This window comes from Chrysochloris asiatica, unplaced genomic scaffold (genome assembly GCF_000296735.1).
Source record: "Chrysochloris asiatica unplaced genomic scaffold, ChrAsi1.0 scaffold00001, whole genome shotgun sequence".
NCBI lineage: Eukaryota > Metazoa > Chordata > Mammalia > Afrosoricida > Chrysochloridae > Chrysochloris > Chrysochloris asiatica.
Window position 1 is genome coordinate 22620310 of NW_006408519.1, and position 4894 is coordinate 22625203.

The window sequence follows — 4894 nt, forward strand, 5'->3', positions numbered from 1 at the left end:
CTTCTTCTTGTTGTTGCTGTTGTTAAGTGACGTTAAGTCTGGTGAGCTTGAACTGCTGACCTTGCAGTTCAAACGGACTTTGCAATCCAGTCCATTAACCCACAGTGCCACACCAGGACTCCAATAATTGCTTACACACCTAAAAATAGTTGTTGCTGTTGTTAAATTTCTGACTCACAGCGACCCTGTAGAGGGTTTCCATGGAGTGGCTGGTGACTTTGAGCCATCAAACTTGCAGTTCAAACCTATCTTACAGTCCAGTGCTTCTCCTACAGTGTCACACCAGGACTCTACAGTTAAAAATAGTAAAGATATAATAGTTCTAAGAAACAACAGTTAAAACACGAGTTGACAAAGCACACTGCCTCCACAGTACCCATGAAAGGAGAAAGGACAGAGGTTTTTGTAGAAAACTTGATGGTCACTCCTGGGAGTAGCTTACTTCCCCTCTGGCCACATTCTGCTGACCCAGTCACATAGCCCAGACCCAACAACAAGGAGAGTTGGGCAACACAATCTCCCTCTGTCCCCAGGAAGTGCAAGATTAGGGAATATCTAGTCCTAGACCTTTTTGAAATAATTGGCTTTCTTGCTAAGTTTAATAAGTAGGTTAATCAAGATGATGAATTATTAGAGTACCCCAAATTAATTTTCAGCATTCTAAAAATACAGAAAGTCGCAAGTTGAACATGATACTTATTCACACTCTTGCCGTCAGAGTTAGCCATATTTTAGAATACTGCCATATGACATTTTATTATGCTATCACACAATGCACATGCCACCAGCAGCTGTTGAGTTGGTTCCAAATTAATGGTGACATTAGAGCTGAAATGTGCCCCATAAGGTTTTCAATGGTCGGTCATTTCTTTCAAGGAACCTCTGGGTGGGCCTGAACTACCAAATTTCAGTTAGCAGCTGAATGTGTTAATCATTTGCACCATTCACAGACTCATATCTCTCTGCAAATTACTTTAGTCACCATTCTGTTTTAATAACCACCAGTGTTTATATTTAGCATTCTAGGTCATTTCTTTTAATGGTGTTTATTTATTCCATTGTATGTTTATGTTGTTATTTTTAAGTGCTGTTGAGGTGACTTATAGCAACCCTGTAGAGGGTTTCCAAGGAGAGGATGGTGGGTTTGAACCACTGACCTTGCATTTAGCAGTCCAGTGCGTACTCTACAGCACCAAACTAGGACTCCATATATGAATACAGTGGTGGTATTGGTGGTGGTGGTGTGCCATGGAGTCAGTTCAGACTCACAGAGACCCTTTATAAGTTTTCCGAGGCTGTAAATCTTTGCGGGAGCAGAAAACCTCATCTTTCTCCTGAGAAGCACCTGGTGACCTTGTATTTAGCAGCTCAACACATAACTCACTGCACTACCAGGATTACTTTTAGAAGAACATTTGTTATTGTTACGTGCCATTGAATCAGTTCTGACTCATAGTGACCCTCTATTGGATTTTTTGAAGAATAACTGGTGGGTTTCAACTGTGAGCTAGTGGTTCGTAGTCTAGTGCTGATACTATAGCATCACACCAGGACTCCATATATAAATATGTTGTTGCTGTTGTTACGTGCCATCGAGTCGGTTCCGACCCATAGCGACCCTGAACAGGGTTTCCGAGGCTATAAATCTTTACGGGAGCAGAAAGCCTCATCTGTCTCCCGCGGAGCAGCTCGTAGTTTCGAACTGCTGACCTTGCGGTTCACAGCCCAATTCGTAACCACTACGCTACCAGAGCTCCTTATATATGAATATACTACATATTATTTCTATATACCATGGACATTTTGATTAGCCCTATTTTTCTATTATCTGCAGAGGACATTCATTGTTAAGCACTTCCCCCTATGCATGTGAGAGTTTGTTCGGGATATATTCTAGAGCGGAATTGCTAGATCAAAACTACTCAATGTTTTTTTTTTTTCAATATTTTTTTTAAAAAAAAGGTTAACTTGTATAAAGATAGCAAAATCATGCTTACCAAATTTACAGGTGACAGAACTTACATGAAAGACATGGTAAATTATTGTTGTTGTTAAGTGCCTTCGAGTTGGTTCTGACTCATTACGGTTCAAACCAACAGTCCAGTGAATGATCCTGTAGTGCCATACCAGAATATGATAGATAGCAAAAGCAGTGGTCTTTTTTATTTTTTCATAAGTGGCAATTCTGGGCCATAACCAACAAAATGAAACCTAAGAAAGGGCAAGGTAAAATCTTGCATTTAGTTAAGCTAGCTAAATTCCCACTGCAGAAAAAGAACTCGTTAGTAGTTTATTTAAACAATATCTGAATTTGTTACTTAACCCTACTTTCTGTGAGTCATCAAGGTGAACACTGCTCAGACTCCCCCAAACATGCATATTGATGTTGTTCTTAGTGTCGTATACTGATAACACTATATTAGCAGAGGAAAACGTTTTCCAGTGTCTTAGCTTTAAACTTCATCCATTCTGTTGTTTCTGTTAGTGACCATCAAGTTGGCCCCAGGAAGTACAGACTAGAACTGCTTCATGGGGCTTTCTTGTCTGTAATCTTTATGACAGCAAATTGCCAGGGCTTTCCTTCCATGGAGCCATTGGGTAAGTTCTAACCACCCACTTTTCAGTTAATAGGCAGTGGCCATCTGTTTGTACAATTCTGTGTCATTCCAAGGAAACCAACTAATATTAACTTAAGTAAAAAAGACAGAGCACGTGCTATGTTATACTTCAGAAAAGTCACAGTTGGAACTCAGGCCTCAAACATTGTTAGGACGCTCTCTTTTTCTCTTACTATATCTCAAGAGTGGATTGCTCTGTCTGTTGGCTTTATTCTTTAAGTCACCAGCCACATGAGGCAGGCCATGGCCACAAGCAGGTCCAGAGGATTTTTATTTGCAGCTTCAATTCAGTAACTCCCAGGGGTGGTCTCTGATTGGTCCAACATAGGTCCTATGTCCACATCTTGGACAAATCAAAATGATTGGAGTGAAAAAGGAACAGCTACTCCATGGTCATAGAAAACCAGATGCTGTTGAGTTTATTCCAATTCACAGCAACTCTATAAGATGGTGTAGAACTGCCCCATAAGCTTTCCAAGGCTGTAGTCTTCATGATGTTTAAGAGCAAAGTGTTTAAAATGTTTAAGAGCCAAGATACCAGTTTGAGGACTAAGGTGTACCTGATCCAAGCCATTGTATTTCCAATCGCCTCATATGCATGCAAAAATTGGACAATGAAGAAGGAAGACTGTAGAAAAATTTATGCATGTGAGTTATGGTGTTGGAGAAGAATGTTAAAAGTAGCATGTACTGCAGAAAAACAAAACAATCTGTGTTGGAAGAAGCACAGCCAGAATTTTCTTTAGAAGCCAGGATGGTGGGACTTCCTTTCTCATATTTCTGACATACTATTAGAAGGGACCAGTTCCTGGAAAAGGGCATCATGCTTGGTAACATGGAGGGTCAGCGAAAAAGAGGAAGATACCTAACGAGAAGTATTGGCACAGCGGCAGCAACACTGGGCTCAAGCACAGCAATGACTGTGGGATTGGTACAGGACTGGACAGAGTTTCCTTCTGTTGTACATAAGGTCATTGTGAGTTGATACTGACTCAATGGTACCTAAGAACAACAAGTCTTCATGGAAACAGACTTCCACATCTTTCTCCTGTGGGGCAGCTGGGGAGTTTGAATCATTGACCTTTTGGTTAGCAGACGAGCATTCTGACCACTGAGCCACCAGGAATCTTTGCTGACCAGACAACCACTCCAATTTGATTCTACGTCCTTCACTCTAGAGTCATTGGACATATATATAGTTACCTAACCCAAACCAAAACCCCACTTCCATTAAGTCTATTCTGACTCATAGTGACCCCACAGGACGGGGTAGGACTACTCCCTAGGGTTTCTGGGGCTTTAAATCTTTACAGAAGCGACTGTCTCATCATTCTTCCTTAAAGTAGTTGGCAGGTTTGAACCACCAACTTTTTAGTTAGCAGCCCAGTGCTTAAAACATTGTGTACCCGGGCTTCTAAAATTACTTCATTTGCTTTTCTTAGAACCTGCTCCTGATTCCATTAGTCTTACTCAAAACTGTGTGGTCAATATCAAATAGATAGTGAGTCCCAGATGTATGAAAGACAAGAATACTCAAATACATGATGTTTTATTCACTAGGAAACTTTTCCCCATTGGCTTTATTTTTAGAATTTATAAAAATAGCATAGTTATTTGTTTATCCCCACAGGTTATCAAAAAAGAAATACTCCCACTAACTGAATAGAGCCTTTGTAAATGATTACAGCAGGTATAATCACAATACCTGCTTGAAAGATGTGTTTGAGTCATTACCAAATTTGGTATTTTTAGAGCTCTGACCGTGTGCAATCTCATAGGTCTGGGTCTGTACCAAGGATTTATAACCTCACAGGGCCAAACAAATGATACAAATGGCAACACAGAGAAAATGAATCATGTGCAGAGTAAAGACTTGGCATCCCGATCACCATCACGCCAGTGTCAGACAACCCAGTAAGGAAGGCAGCGATTAGCTCACTTGTGTGTACTTACAAATCTGTAGAGAACAGATTAGTATACCTGCTAAAAAGAGGCATTACTAGAATCCAGACAAGAAGATGATGTTTGGAAGAAATGGGATTCCCAATGGGAGTTTGAAACTGCTAAGAAATTGATTGGAAAAAGAGACAGACAGGGACCTGGGACATGCACTTGGATTTGGAAAATTCCACTGGACATTCTCAAACATCATTGGATCTGAAACCAACCCCAGATGTAGAATGATTTAGTAAGCCTAAAACATAATGATTACTGTGCCCTGCCTCCAAAGATTCTGATCCAATAGATCTGAGTGGTTTTATGTTATATATATATAT